The 16,615-nt window shown below is 46.9% G+C and overlaps 1 pseudogene; it reads left to right on the forward strand.

Moving 5' to 3' along the window:
* Positions 1 to 11,636: 11,636 nt before the first annotated feature.
* On the forward strand, positions 11,637 to 16,188 carry LOC119353326 (annotated as a pseudogene).
* Positions 16,189 to 16,615: the final 427 nt, after the last annotated feature.

The following is a 16,615-nucleotide window of genomic DNA, read 5'->3' on the forward strand; positions in this document are numbered from 1 at the left end:
GCCGTCGGGAGGACCACATCGCTGGAGCCCTGCGCCGGCACGAATCTGCCGCCTCCTCGTCTCCTCCTCACGCTGCCTCGACCACGCCTCCTCGCCGGTCTGCCTCCCCCGACGCCGTCGTCCCCATCGACCACCTCGACCCCCGATGGCCCGCATCAAGACACGCCGCCTCGACCATGCCTCCTCGCCGGCGCCGTTCCATCCATCCCAAGCCCGCTGCCCTCCCCGTCCGGCCCCTGTGAGCCGCCGCCTCCCCTACTCCCCCTCTCTACTCCCGTCGTTAAAACCCCCGCGTCCGGGCTCCTTTCTGTACCTCGCTCACCTCACCATGGTCATGCCCGCGCCCTTCGGCCGCACCCTGGACGCGCCCTGCGCGTGCCCAGGCGCGAGTGCTCGTTGCCCCGTGCTGCACTGCTCCTCGCCCCGCGCCGCAGCTCCGCGCCAGCCAGCGCTTCGTCGCCCGCACTGGCCATCCGCCTCGCTCAAAGCCGGCGATGCTCCGGTCGTCCGCGGCATCGGCCGTCGTCACCATCACGTGCACGATGTTGGACCGCACCCGTAGGTCCAAACCACAGGCCCAGAGACCCCCTTTACCGCGTTTCCGGCCATCTCCGGTGAAGTGCCACCGCGGGAGAGGCTTGCCGGAGCTCTCTCCGGCACCTACCTACGTGGCACCGCCCGGGGCCACCCGCTGGGTCGCTAACCGGTGGCCCCAATGGCCCCGCTAGCGCCCCTGCGCTCGCACGCCCGTAGCACGCCCGACCCGCTAGGCCCCCAGGGGCCTATGACAAGGGGGCCCCGCCCCAGAACGATTAAAAAAAGAACTTAAAAATAAATAGATAAATAATAAGTAAATAAAATGTTAATTAATTAATTGACTTAATTAACTTAATCAATCCTGTTTAATTAAACTAATTAAACATTAGGTACCTAATTAACTAATTAAACTGATTAATAGATTAATTAGGTTATTGTACCTATGACATACGGGACCCACCTGCAGGGTTGACCTAGTCAACCTTTGGTCCTGCTGACATCATGCTGATGTCATGCTGACATCATAATTGCAATTTCTAAATTAATTTAATTATGCTAATTTCTAGAAAATGATTTAAAATCTTTAAAAAATTAATATAAAATAATCCGTAGCTCGGATGAAAATACTTTGTACATGAAAGTTGCTCAGAACGACGAGACGAATCCGGATACGCAACCCGTTCGTCCGCCACACATCCCTAGCATAGCAAACACACAACTTTCCCCCTCCGTTCCACCTATTCGAAAACGCAAAACCACCGGGAATACTTTCCCGGATGTTTCCCCCTTCACCAGTATCACCTCATACCGCGTTAGAACATGTCTAGCTTTGCCTGTTGTCCTGTTATGCACTTGCTTGCTATGTATTTACTGTTTCCCCCCCTCTTCTCTTCGGTAGACCCCGTGACGATGCTGATGCCCCTGTGGTCGACTACATCACCGACGACCCCTCCTTGTCTGAGCAACCAGGCAAGCCCCCCCTTGATCACCAGATATCGCCTATTCTTCTCTATACTGCTTGCATTAGAGTAGTGTAGCATGTTACTGTTCGGTTACTCCTATTTTGTTGCATAGCCTGTCATTGTTGCTATAGTCATTGATACCTTACCCGCAATCCTAAATGCTTAGTATAGGATGCTAGTTTATCATCATTGGCCCTACATTCTTGTCAGTCTGCCTCACTATACTATTGGGCCGTGATCACTCGGGAGGTGATCACGGGTATATACTTTACATACATACATACATGATACATGTGGAGACTAAAGTCGGGTCGGCTGGTGGAGCACCCGCGAGTGGATCTTTGTGGCGGAGCGACAGGGCAGGTTGAGACCGCCTAGGAGAGAGGTGGGCCTGGCCCTGTTCGGCGTTCGCGGATACTTAACACGCTTAACGAGATCTTGGTATTTGATCTAAGTTGGCTACGAGCCTATACGCACTAACCAACTACGTGGGAAAGATATGGGCACTCGGCGTCGTGGTATCAGCCGAAGCACTTCGTGACGCCAGCGACTGAGTGGCGCGCGCCGGATTGGAACGTAAGCCCGCTCTTGTATTAAGGGGGCTAGTTCTGCTTTCGGCCGCGTACGCAACGTGCAGGTGTGCTATGGGCGATGGGCCCAGACCCCTGTGCGCTTAGGTTTAGACCGGCGTGCTGGCCTCTCTGTTGAGCCTACGTGGGGCTGCGACGTGTTGATCTTTCGCGGCCGGGCATGACCCGGGAAAGTGTGTCCGGCCAAATGGGATCAAGCGTGTTGGGTAAGTTGGTGCACCCCTGCAGGGAAGTTAATCTATTCGAATAGCCGTGATCTTCGGTAACAGGACGACTTGGAGTTGTACCTTGACCTTATGACAACTAGAACCGGATACTTAATAAAACACACCCTTCCAAGTTCCACAGACAACCCGGTGATCGCTTTTCCACAGGGCGACGAGGGGAGGATCGCCGGGTAGGATTATGCTATGTGATGCGACTGGAGATGCTACTTGGAGATGCTACTTGGAGATGCTACTTGGAGGACTTCAATTCTACTCTCTTCTACGTGCTGCGAGACGGAGGCTGCCAGAAGTGTAGTCTTCGATAGGATTAGCTATCCCCCTCTTATTCTGGCATTCTGCAGTTCAGTCCACCAATATGGCCTCCTTACACATATACCCATGCATATGTAGTGTAGTTCCTTGCTTGCGAGTACTTTGGATGAGTACTCACGGTTGCTTTCTCCCCCCTTTTTCCCCCTTTCCTTTCTTTCTGGTTGTCGCAACCAGATGCTGGAGTCCAGGAGCCAGACGCCACCGTCGACGATGACTACTACACTGGAGGTGCCTACTACTACGTGCAGGCCGCTGACGACGACCATGAGTAGTTTAGGAGGATCCCAGGCAGGAGGCCTGCGCCTCTTTCGATCTATATCCCAGTTTGTGCTAGCCTTCTTAAGGCAAACTTGTTTGTTTATGTCTGTACTCAGATATTGTTGCTTCCGCTGACTCGTCTATGATCGAGCACTTGTATTCGAGCCCTCGAGGCCCCTGGCTTGTATTATGATGCTTGTATGACTTATTTATGTTTTAGAGTTGTGTTGTGATATCTTCCCGTGAGTCCCTGATCTTGATCGTACACATTTGCGTGCATGATTAGTGTACGGTCAAATCGGGGGCGTCACAGACTTGTTGCGAGTCGTGCGCTCAGTTTCTTCAAGAATAGCAACTGGGTGCTCATGATAAGAAAGGTCTTCTTGGAGATCAATGTCTTCGAAGTTGACGGTGCGGTCAGGGGTCTTGAAGCACTTGCGGAGTTGAGACACGTGAAACACGTCGTGCACATTTGCAAAGTTGGAGGGAAGCTCGAGTTGATAGGCGAGATCGCCTCTCTTGCTGACGATCTTGAAAGGACCCACGTATCTAGGGGCAAGCTTCCCTTTGATACCGAAGTGACGAGTACCTTTCATTGGAGAGACGTAGAGGTAAACATGGTCTCCAATCTCGAAAGCCAAATCATGATGCTTACTATCATAGTAGCTCTTCTGGCGCGATTGCGCTGCTTTGAGGTTATCACGAATGACTTTGCACATCTCTTCTGCCTCTGTGATCAAATCATTGCCAAGAAGTTGACGTTCACCAGTCTCTGACCAGTTAAGAGGAGTATGACACTTCCTGCCATAGAGAATTTCAAATGGGGCCTTGCCCGAACTCGCTTGGAAGCTATTGTTGTAGGAGAACTCGGCATATGGAAGACAATCTTCCCACTTCATACCGAAAGAGATAACGCAAGCCCTGAGCATATCTTCAAGAATCTGATTGACAAGCTCGACTTGGCCACTAGTTTGAGGATGAAAAGCTGTGCTGAAACGGATGTTGGTTCCCATGGCCTTCTGAAAAGAATCCCAAAACTCCGAGGTGAAGATGTTGCCACGATATGAAGAAATCAACTGCGGAATGCCGTGCAGAGAGACAATCCGAGAGGTATAAAGCTCCGCCAATTGAGCTGCAGTGATAGATTCTTTGATAGGAAGGAAATGAGCCACTTTAGTGAGTTTGTCGATGACAACGAATATAGCATCATTGCCACGCTTGGACTTTGGAAACCCAGTCACGAAGTCCATATCAATGTGGTCAAAATTCCATTCTAGAATGGCAAGAGGTTGGAGGAGACCAGCTGGTCATTGGTATTCTGCCTTCACTCTTCTGCAGACATCACATTCATTCACGAACCGAGCAATCTCGCGCTTCATTCGAGTCCACGAATACGCCTGCTTGAGGTCCTAGTACATCTTTGTACTCCCAAGGTGGATGGAGAGGAGTGAATTGTGAGCCTCGTTCATAATGACTTTACGAAGGTCACCTTTAGGCACAACAATGCGATCCTCGAAGAAGAGAGTATCCTTGTCATCAAGGCGATAACACTTGTACTTGGGTTGACTCTTGGCAATCCCAATCTTCACCTTCTTCACCATAGCATCAAGAAGTTGAGCCTCGCGAGTCTGATCTTCCAAAGTAGGAGAGACTTGGAGGTTGGCGAGGAAACCTTGAGGAACAACTTGCAGATTGAGTTTGCGGAAAGCTTCACAAAGCTCGGGTTGGTAAGGCTTGAGAATCAAACTGTTGCAGTAAGCCTTCCTGCTCAATGCGTCAGCAATCACATTGGTCTTTCCTGGAGTATATTCGATGCTCAGATTATACTCTTGAATCATTTCGACCCAACGAGTCTGCCTGAGGTTGAGATTAGGCTGAGTTAAGATGTACTTGAGACTCTTGTGGTCAGTGAAGATGTCCACTTTTCTTCCCAATAAGAGATGTCTCCAAGTCAAAAGAGCATGAACAACTGCCGCTAACTCGAGGTCATGAGTGGGGTATTTCTTTTCATTGGGCTTCAACTGGCAAGAAGTATAGGCCACAACTTTCTTCTCTTGCATCAACACTGCACCAAGACATTGAAGAGAGGCATCACAGAAGACCTCGAATGGTTTGGATTCATCAGGAGGAGTCAGAACTGGAGCAGTGACTAATTTATCTTTCAGGGTGTTGAAAGCGATGTCACATTCAGGAGACCAAACATACTTGACGTGCTTCTGGAGAAGGTTGGAAAGAGGCTTCGTGATCTTTGAGAAGTTCTCAACGAACCTTCGACAATAGCTTGCGAGACCAAGGAAGCTGCGGAGTTGCTTTACGTTCTGAGGTGGTTCCCAATTCACAATTGCAGACACCTTCTCAGGATTCACCACTATGCCCTTGGCAGAGATGATATGCCCAAGATAGAGAACCTCGTCGAGCAAAAACTCGCACTTTGAAGACCTGACATAGAACTGATGTTCTCTGAGCTTATCCAGCACCAAACGCAAGTGCTTGGCATGATCTTCCTTGTTCTTGGAAAAAACCAAAATGTCATCGAGGTAGACCAAGACGAAGTCATTTGTGTAGGGGTTGAAGATGAAGTTCATCATGCGAGAGAAAGTCGGCGGAGCATTGACGAGGCCGAAAGACATGACGGTGTATTCATATGAACCATAGCTTGTTCTGAATGCCGTCTTGGGGATATCTTGCTCACGAATTCGAATCTGGTGATAGCCCATACGGAGATCAAGCTTGGAGAAAACCTGAGCACCTTTGAGTTGTTTAAACAGCTCGTTGATGTTGGGAAGTGGGTACTTGTTCTTTATAGTATTCTTGTTCAATAGACGGTAGTCAACACAAAGTCGATCCGTTCCATCCTTCTTCTTCACAAAAAGAACTCCACAACCCCACGGAGAAGAACTAGGTCGGATGAGACCCATTCGCTCTTGAATATCGAGTTGCTTCTTCAGCTCCTTCAACTCTTCAGGTCCAAGCTTGTAAGGACGTTTGCAAACAGGTTCCGTGCCAGGCTCAAGATTGATGACAAATTCAACTGGCCGGTGCGGAGGCATTCCTGGAAGCTCTTCTGGAAAGACGTCTTGACATTCGCAAACGACTGGAATTTGAGAGATGGCATCCAGTTCACCCTTCTCATTGAGAGAAAACAGACAGATGGTATCATCCCTTGCGGCAAAGACAATTACATCCTCAGACGAATGAGTCAATTAAATCTGCCTGGCAGCACAATCAAGCTGAGCCTTGTGCTTAGGATGCCAGTCCATTCCAAGAATAAGATCAATATCCAAGTCACCAAGAACCGTAGGAGAAGACAGAAACTTGTAGTCGCCCAACGTGATAGTAACATCCAGAACCATAGAGTTAGCATTCATTCGTTTACCCAGAGAGACAACTGCTATCGATTTAGGCAAAACTTGGAGAGCCAATTCATGCTTAGATGCAAAAGGTCTCGAGATGAAACAATGCGATGCACCAGTGTCAAAAAGAACTTTTGCAGGAATATCGTTAACAGGAAGGTTACCCATGATGACATCTGACGAGTCCTCTGCCTGAGCTGCATTCATCAAGTTGACCTTGGCGTACTTGGGGTTATGCTTGACCACAGCTGTACTGGCCGATCTCACAGGAGGAGGTGGAGGAAGGCGCCTCTGATTGAAGCATTTGTTGGCATAGTGACCCTTCTGTTGGCACTTGTTGCACGTGACCTCTAAAAGTGGACGGTGATACGGAGCACTTGATCTTGGAGCTTGAGACGAAGTCTTGTTCTGAAAGCTAGGGTTGGGTGGGTGGGAAGATCCACTGCCACCTTTGCTCTTCTGCTGATAAGGCTGACAGAACGGAGGAGGAGGAAGCCAATACTTTTGCTGCTTAGCCACTTGAGTTGAGGAAGAAGGAGTTGCATCTCTGACTCGCTTCTTGGAAGCATCGCACTTCAGTTGGGCAGCCTCTTGCTTCATTGCCATATTGTAGAACTCATCGTACTTCTTTGGCTCAAAGAGGACGAGAGCTAGCTGGAGTTCTTCTCTGAGACCACCCCTGAATTGATATATCATGCTCTTCTCGTCAGGGACGTCCTGCTTGGCGGAACGAGCGAGCTTTTGAAACATGATGTTGTACTGGTAAACAGACATAGTGCCTTGCTTCAGGTTGTGGAATTCCTCACGCTTGCTCTCAACCACACTCTAAGGAATATGATGAGCTTTGAAGTCTTGACGGAATTCATCCCAGGTAATCACACGGCCTCCTCTGGAATCTTTGTACTGTTGAAACCATTCTGCAGCTTGGTATTTGAGTTGGAAGGAGGCAAACTTGACAAAGTCCTCAGGCCTGACGTTACTGCACTTGAAATGCTTGCATATGTCCACGAGCCAATCATCAGCGTCGGAGGCCTCGACACAGTTGTTGAAGGTCTTTGGCTGGCTAGCGAGGAACTGGTTGAGTGTAGCAAAGTGGTTCTGGTTGTTGCCATGGCCCTGGTTCCCTTGGTTGCGCTCTTGAAGAAGTTGCATGATCAGCTGCGTGTTTGCATTAGTAGCGGCCATCATAGCTTGCCATGCCTCCGGAGGAGGAGGTGGCGGTGGCGGATCAGGATTCAGAGTCGTGCGCGTTGGAGGAGCCATCCTGAAGAGGTTGACATCTGTTAGCATCATGACAGACAAGTATGAAGCTGAATCAAAAGGTTTGAAATTGCAACATAAAGTCTTCACATCCGAACAAAATGAACGAATGCATTCCAATCGAAATGGTCACATATCCATAAATTGAGAAGCCACTTAGAATTGAGGTAGAAGAATAAAACCAACAAGGTACGGCCGGGAACAAATACTTGGTGAGGATTACCCGATCCCAAACCAAATATCCGCGGAAGAAGAACTAGAGCTACAAGAATTCCCACCTATGAAACTCCCGAACCTTTCCGGTTATGCAATCAGGTGTTGGGGATACAGGGGAAGCATAATATCTCACCCAAATCTAGCAAATCCTACATCCAGCTTTATCCATCCTGCAACACATAACCAAGAAACCTTCGGAAATCATTTACCTCAACCTTCGAAAAGCATCCGTTAAACAAGTTATGGCAACACTCCCGAACTCCCGCCCCAGTACTGGGTGGCGTCGAGGTTATCTCACCAACAACTGCATAAAAGAGATTTTCGATGTTGGCGAAACTCAGGTATTCCAGAATCTCAACGATAAAATTGTGATGACAACACCTCGGAGCTCAACTCCCCGGGACACTGCCACAACCCCTAAATTACAGGAGGCACCAAGAACAATGTTCTCGTCACAAATCGATCGGAACGATTCCAAGATACCCGCGTGATCCTAAATTTTTTTAGTGAGAAGAGAAGAGTCAAAACTCTCCGTCAGGATGCCTCACCAGAGCGACGAAGGGACTGAGGAGTAAAAAGAATTCCTAACTCTCCGATATATATAATCCTAAATGACTCAAAACATTTTTCTAGACTCAACAACGCCAACGATTCGATCAAGCAGGGGGCTCCTAAGGTCGGGGAAGGCTCTGATTACCAACTTGTAACGCCCTCGATGCGCCTATATCTCCTACGTGTCGAAGCACGACTTAGAGGCATAATCGCATTGAAAGCAATGTCGCAAGTAAGGTAATCTTCACAACAACCCATGTAAATAAATAAAAGGGGAAAAGATACATAGTTGGCTTACACTCACCACGCCACACAAATAGATGAATAACATTACATTCATCCAATACACTCATGGTCCGACTACGGTACCAAAATAAAGATCAACCCCCACATGCGACACGGTCCCCGATCGCCCCAACTGGGCACCACTACTAAACATCTGGGAAAGACACATAGTAACGACGAGAGTCTTCATCGAACTCCCACTTGAGCTCAAGCGCATCGTCTGGAACGGTATCATTAGTCCCTGCATCTAGTTTTGGAAGTAAACTGTGAGTCACGGGGACTCAGCAATCTCACACCCTCGCGATCAAGACTATTTAAGCTTATAGGTAAGGCAAGGTATGTTGTGGAGCTGCAGCAAGTGACTAGCATATATGATGGCTAACCTATTCACAAAAGAGAGCGAGAAGAGAAGGCAAAAGCACGGTCGAACAACTATGATCAAGAAGTGATCCTAGAACAACCTACGTCAAGCATTACTCCAACACCGTGTTCACTTCCCGGACTCCTCCGAGAAGAGACCATCATGGTAACACACGCGGTTGGTGCATTTTAATTTAAGTTAAGTTCCATGTTATCTACAACTGGACATTAACAGATTCCCATCTACCCATAACCGCGGGCACGGCTTTCAAAAGTTCAAATCCCTGCAGGGGAGTCCCAACTTAGCCCATCACAAGCTCTCACGGCCAACGAAGGATATTCCTTCTCCCAATACAATCCAATCAGGCTCGGCATCCCGGTTACAAGACATCCTCGACAATGGTAAAACAAGTTCAGCAACACCGCCCGAATGTGCCGACAAATCCCGATAGGAGATGCACATATCTCATTCTCAGGGCACACCAGATTGTCCAAGGTTTCGGTAGGCCAGCCCAGAGTTGCCCCTGGTGGCCACCGACAGCTGATAGGTTGGACCAACACTCAGAGGAGCACTGGCCTGGGGGTTTAAATAAAGATGACCCTTGAGTCCGCGGAACCCAAGGGAAAAAGAGGCTAGGTGGCGAATGGTAAAACCAATGTTGGGCATTGATGGAAGAGTTTTATTCAAGGCGAACTGTCAAGGGGTTCCCATTATAACCCAACCGTGTAAGGAACACAAAATCCGGTAACTTAACACCGATATGACGGAAACTAGGGCGGCAAGAGTGGAACAAAACACTAGGCAAAAGGCCGAGCCTTCCACCCTTTACCAAGTATATAGATGCATTAAGATAAACAAGATAATATTGTGATATCCCAACAATAAACATGTTCCAACAAGGAACGATCTCCAATCTTTACCTGCAACTAGCAATGCTATAAGAGGGGCTGAGCAAAGCGGTAACATAGCCAAACAATGGTTTGCTAGGACATGGTGGATTAGAGGTTTGGCATGGAAATTGGGAGGCATGATAAGCAAGTGGTAGGCATCGTAGCATAGGCATAGCAAAAGAGCGAGCATCTAGCAAGCAAAGATAGAAGTGATTTCGAGGGTATGGTCATCTTGCCTGCAAAGTACTCAGAGTTGCCTTGATTCTCGTAAGCGAACTCAACGGGCTCCTCGTTCACGAACTCATCTCTCGGCTCTACCCAAACAAGAACAACAAGCAAAAGGAGCACAATCAACTATGTGCAATGCTCAAGCAACATGATGCAAATATGGTATGATATGCGGGATGCGATATGTGATGCATATGGAAGATCTGACAAGGAATGATTGAACCTGGCCTCAACTTGGAAATCCAAGAGTGCCACTGGAAAGGTGAGGTGATTTCAGTTGAAATCGATATAAAGATCACCAGAATCGGATGCACGGTTTGAAAATGGCAAGCAAAACAAATATGGCACCGGTCTGCGATAATCAGCAAGTAACCAACTAAATGCATCAAGATAAATATGCTACAGCACTCAAACATGACAACAAAATACCTGGCAGGGATCCACACATGATTCTTGAAAAAAGATGAACACTGAGCTACGGCTAATTCACCCATTAACAGATTCAAACAAGCATGGCAAAAGTGCAAAAGATAACAGGTTTCAGACTTGGTGAAATTAACACAAGTCTGGAATTTATCATCAGGAAGCAAACTTTAGAGCATGAAAACTACATGCTAAGGGAACATATCATGGCAAAGCAAGGCATGGCATCAAGTTTCTCAAAGAACTTAACAAAAGTCCCTTAGTGACCTTGAGCCAAAAGGGATCAGAAAATACAATTGCAAGCATGTGAACATAGCAAAAATATAAACAGATTCAGACTTAGTGAAAAACTGGAGCATGCAAAACAGATTAGCAAGTAGGCATGTTTACGAGCTCGATGCACTCACTACAGAGCATGGCATGACAAACTAAGCATACACTCATCAAGAAGACATGGCATAGAAGCTAGACATGTCAAGAACAACATCATATCATGCACGGATCAATAGCAACAACCTCGGCAAAATCGCTAAACATGTCAACAATCTGCGAGGAACATTTTATAGCAAAAGTAGAGCTCAATTGACTCAAGCTAGGGTGCTCCATAATTGCAAACAAAGGCATGGATGGATAGAGCACCACAATGTTAACAAAACATCCTTACTGATCATCCTCAAAAGAGGCACGGATCACTAGGAAACAACATGAACATATGGCATAACAACAAAATCAGGATAAGGACTTAGTGAAATTCTAAGTCCCTGAAATCAGCATTACCGATTATGCTACTTTGCAAGCTTATGCTAGTCACCAGAAAGATCACAAAAATACATGGCAAGCACCTCTGTAAAGATGACATGGCATTCATAAAAACATATGTAGAGCTCAGGATCATAGCATGCACACATTAATCATGGAAAAAATGACAAAATGCCATTTGCTGAAACAGATCTGACAAATTCACCATATAGCCCTCTTCCAACAGCATTTCGGGCATCAAGATGAGCTCAAATTAAAATGATGCAATGAGATGAAATGATGTACTCGTCGAGGCGAACATTTTGATATGCTACACGCATGAATCGGAGCTAAGGATGCAGAGTTATGGCATGCGGAAAAATGCAAATTAGCTAGGGTTTGAAGGGGGAAAAGTGAACCGCGAAGTTCCAGATCCAGATCTGGATGTCGCGGGAGCACGGACTTCGAGGTTCACCGGCTGGGGCTGTCGCCGGAGAGGAAGTGTGGTGCGGCGGCCGGAGTCGGAGGAGGCCGGGCGGCGCGGACGACGAGGCAAGTGGCGGCGAACCCGGGCTCTCGGGGGCCCTCCGCGGGCCGGGCGGGCCGCGGCGCGGTGGAGGCCGGCAGTGCCATGTGTCTGGCCCTCAGTGGCTGTGGGCGGCGGCGGCTGGGGTGTCTGGCGGCGGCACGAGCGGATCTTTAGGGTTAGGGGGGAGAGAAGACCCGGGATTTTCGGGAGGGGGTCTATTTATAGGCGTAGAGGGAGCTAGGAAGCTCCAAATGGAGTGCGGTTTTCGGCCACGCGATCATGATCGAACGCTCTAGACGATGGAGGGGTTTTTGTGTGTTTTGGGCCAAATTGAAAGGGTGTTGGGCTGCAACACACACGAGGCCTTCTCGGTCCCTCGGTTAACCATTGGAGTATCAAACGAAGTCCAAATGGCACGGAACTTGACAGGTGATCTACCGGTAGTAAACCAAAGCCGCATTGCAAGTCTCGGTCCAATCCAGAAATGTTTAACCCCCACACACGAAAAGGGGTAGAAAGGACCACCGGAGGACATAGGAGCGCCGAAATGCAAAATGGACAACGGGGAAAATGCTCGGGTGCATGAGACGAACACGTACACAAATGCAATGCACATGATGACATGATATGAGATGCATGACAAAGACAAAACACACGGAGACAAAAACCCGACAACGAGGAAATAAAATAACTTAGTGCCGGAAACGGCAAGAGTTGGAGTACAGATAAGGTAAATTACATCCGGGGTGTTATAGAGATACAACTGCGGGACCGCACAAGTTAGGAGTTCTGCCGCCCCATGTTTCAATCGCATGTCTCCTGCTCTATATCTTGAATCGCATCTCACCTGCTGTAGATAAATGCGGATCCGTTGATATGCAGGATGCCGATCTTGGAGGCACGTCCTATAGCCATGGCCGGGCTGGTTGAGTCGCAGGCTTCTCTTAGCATAGCCAAGGCCGAGGTATGCCGCGTCGGAGACGGCGCACAGGGCGGGGGGAGTGTTGGATTTCTGCCCATGGGGCAAGATTTCAATGTTTGTTCAGAGGCAACCAGCGGCTGGACCAGGAGGTATGTGTGCTAGATCTTGATCCACTCCAGCTTTGTCTATGCGTGTTTATGCACCACCGCTTGGATTTAGTAGTTGATTTCCCATGGATTCTTCTACTGCGGTTGTTCATACATAATCTCTGCAGTAAAATTTCCAAGTTCAAGGCTGACAGTCATAATAGAAGTGTTACATATTCTAAATGGATCAACGTTAGAGTAACATTGATCCTCAAATAATAATTATTAGACTGTTTTTTTATTGAGGCTGCCAAAATTGGATCCAGAACTAATATTAGTTACTGGTGGAGGTACTGAAGTGCTATCATGTACTGCTGGATTGAAGTAACTGTCAAAGTTGTTAGTTTTGTTATTCAAACGTGTTTCTGAATTTAGGGGCAAAAAGTTATGGTAAGTGAAAAATCTATTTCATAATAACACTTGACATCAGGGTGTCCATCGCATCTTGTTCTGCTAGCCGCTACGGCGAGTTGTAGTGTAGATACATGCTGCATAATTATAGAATATGTATTTCTATCAGAATTCTTAAGGGTTGTTTGTGTTAATTAGGGAAAGTCCTTTGTGAGTTGCTTGGTGCTTATACTCGATATAATGATTTTGCTTTAGGGTGAGGATTGGCAAAGCACCTGCACAGCGGGAGGCAAACCCAAACAGAAAGAGTGCTCTGGAGATTTCGATGAGAGCATTCATAACAAAGAAGAATGGAAATGTTGTTAACCCAGAGATTGGTACTTCGTTCGATTCTGTTGATGAGGCCTATGATTTTTATAACTTGTATTCCTGGGAAGTTGGTTTTGGAATAAGGTACGCCAAGAGCAGACTTAATGTCAACCGATCAAAGTGCATGCAGGAGATTGTATGCGGGTGTGCGGTGAGTTATCTCTTAACTTGAATCAGGAAAACATGTGCTCCTATGGTATGCTGAATATGAATCTGTGTGCTTGATTTGCAAGGGAAACCTTTGAAGGAGAACAGCAGGTCAACTAGGTGTGGGTGCAGTGCTATGATAAGGCTACTAAGGTCAGATGACAATGGATGGTATATATCTGAGCACAAAGCGGAACATAATCACACTCTTTCGAGCACATGTGGGGAGAAGATGCATTGGAAGTCGCATAGGCACATTGACCGTTACACACAAGATTTGGTGAAGCAACTTAGGCAGAATAATGTGAGTCTCGGTAAGGTCTTCAGTATTGTTGGTAGTTTCTTCGGCTCTGTTGAGAATGTTCCTTTTACTAAGAGGTCGTTGAAAACACTATGCCGTAAGATAAACAAGGAGCAATCAGATTCAGATGCAAGGAAAACGATGGAAATCCTTGCAGAAATGAAGGCAAATGACCCAGAATTCAACTATGCAATACAAGTTGATGAGGAAAGTAGGATAAAAACACTTATGTGGGTGAACTTGCGAAGCATAGACCAGTACATATGCTTTGGCGATGCAATAACATTTGACACAACTTACAGGACAAACCTCTATGACATGCCCTTCGGTTTGTTTGTTGGCGTAAACAACCATTTCCAGAGGATAATTTTCGGTGGTGCCATGCTTAGAGATGAGAAGGAGGATACGTTTAAATGGGTTTTCAGAGAATTCGTACGTATGGTTGGCGGCAAACATCCCAAGACGATATTGACTTGTGAGTGGGATTTCAAGCTCGCAACAAGGGCTATAAAAAATGATCATACATAACACATAATTAATTTTGCTTACTAATAGCATGTTTTTTCAATTTTATAGACCAGGCACGCTCTATGGAGTTGGTTATCAAGGCGGAATTGCCAAATACAACTCATAGATGGTGTAAATGGCATGTACTGGAAAAAGCAAAGGAGTCAATGGGTTCTCTGTGGGGGAAGAAGAACAGTGATTTCAAGAATGACTTCCACAAGCTTGTCCTTCACATGATAACAGCGAAGGAGTTTGAGGATGGATGGGATGCAATGCTGGAAAAGTACTCATTGAGGAAACATCCGTACCTGACACAAATATATGAAGTGCGACACAAGTGGGCAAAGCCGTATTTCATGGGGGTTTTTTGCGCCAAAATGACAAGCACCCAGCGCAGCGAGAGTGCTAATCACCTGCTGAAAGGATATGTGCCACCAGGATGTCCAATGCATCTATTCATCAGACAGTATGAGAAGCTCTAGTTCGAAAGGGAATCTGAGGAAAGCTTCTAGGAGAAGTGCACTGCTCTGGTACACTTTCTCTGCTTCCTATTCCAGCTAACTCTTCTATAAATATAATGGTGAATTGTCATTTGTGTGAGTGTTGATGACTGAGTTAATTTTATGTTCTATGCAGAGTGGTGTTCCTTTGAGGCTAAACATACCATTTGAGAGGCACGCAAGTAAAATCTACACAAGATCAATGTTTGAACAATTCAGTGAGGCACTGTACAAGTCTTTTGCACATGAGGTTGATGTTATAGAACATCAAAAGGTTTACAAGGTAACGCATCTCGATGCGGCAGCTCGGGAGAAATGGAGCAAAGTTGTTTTTATTGTCAATGTGGATGAGGAGGCGAGCTTCTTTGATTGCGAGTGCGGCACGTTTGAGCATTCTGGAATGGTTTGTTGCCATTCTCTGAAGGTAATTGGAAGAAATGACTCTATGCATGAATTTGGTATGATAAACTTTGTTGCTGGAATTACTTTGGACCGCAGTCTTATGTTCTGTCTTCTGATTCGTAGGTGATGATTGAGTTTCGTTTGGCGAAAATACCAGATAAACACATTGTTAAGAGATGGACAAGGGATGCTAGGGATATATCGCCTGATCATTTAGTGTGGTACCAGAAAGACAGGGGCCCACCAGCGTCCGACACTTTTAGGCACAATCAAATGTGGATCAGGGCACTGGAGTGTGTGCGCCTTGGCGACAGCAATGTGAAGTGGTATGATGTGTTTCATGGCAATGATGAAGGAGGTATATGCCACGCTGCTGCCACTTAGCCATGGCAAGGATGGCATGGGGCTGGAAGAGAGAGATGTTGTAGCTAAGATGGCAAGTGCCACAGCTTGTTCCGGTACAGTTGAACATGGGAAAACTTTGGTTGAAGACTGTGGAGATCAATCATATTGTTCCGGCACTGCAGCTGCTAATTGCAAGCGGGGATCAGGAAGACCTACTACAAGCAGAGATAAAGCGCCTTATGAAGAGAAAATGAAGAGGTCTCGATTTTGCAAGATTTGCCGTAAGGAGGGACAAAAATGCACCACTTGCCTTGATCACGGCGACATTCCAAAGGCTCCAAGGAAGGAGCCAAAGTGTACCAAATGTGGAGTAATCGGACACCGTAGGAATGTATGCGGCAAACCTACTGATCCATTCGAGCCAAACTTCCTCTAGGAGAAAATTTTCATAATAATTGGCTTGATGCCTAAGGACTTTGTAACCCCAAAAATTATATTGCTTCTATGCGCTGATCATGGACTAGTCGGTCCATTAATGTATCCATAACATTTGATCCTACTATTTTGATGCCAAGAAATCTTCTTTATGCATTGCCAGTTTTTATATGTTGTATTGTTGTTAATTGGTAATTTGGCAACTCATATTGCATATTTGTTGAAAACAATAAGTGCTGGGCCGGTTCATTAGTTTGTTGGGCCTCCATAATATATGAAGGCCCTGGTGGTTTGTTGCTGGACTTGGGAGTGTTTTTGCGACCACAGCTGGGGCCTGGGGGTGGGGAGGAATGCCAACTGGTAGGTACAACGCGCATGAACTTGTGTTCTCGGTTATGGCTTTCCGCGCGCATGAGCTGGTAAAGATTAAGGGTAAGACGATGTGCACGGCACACCTTGTCTTGCATGC

The sequence above is a fragment of the Triticum dicoccoides genome, chromosome 1A, assembly GCF_002162155.2.
Source record: "Triticum dicoccoides isolate Atlit2015 ecotype Zavitan chromosome 1A, WEW_v2.0, whole genome shotgun sequence".
NCBI lineage: Eukaryota > Viridiplantae > Streptophyta > Magnoliopsida > Poales > Poaceae > Triticum > Triticum dicoccoides.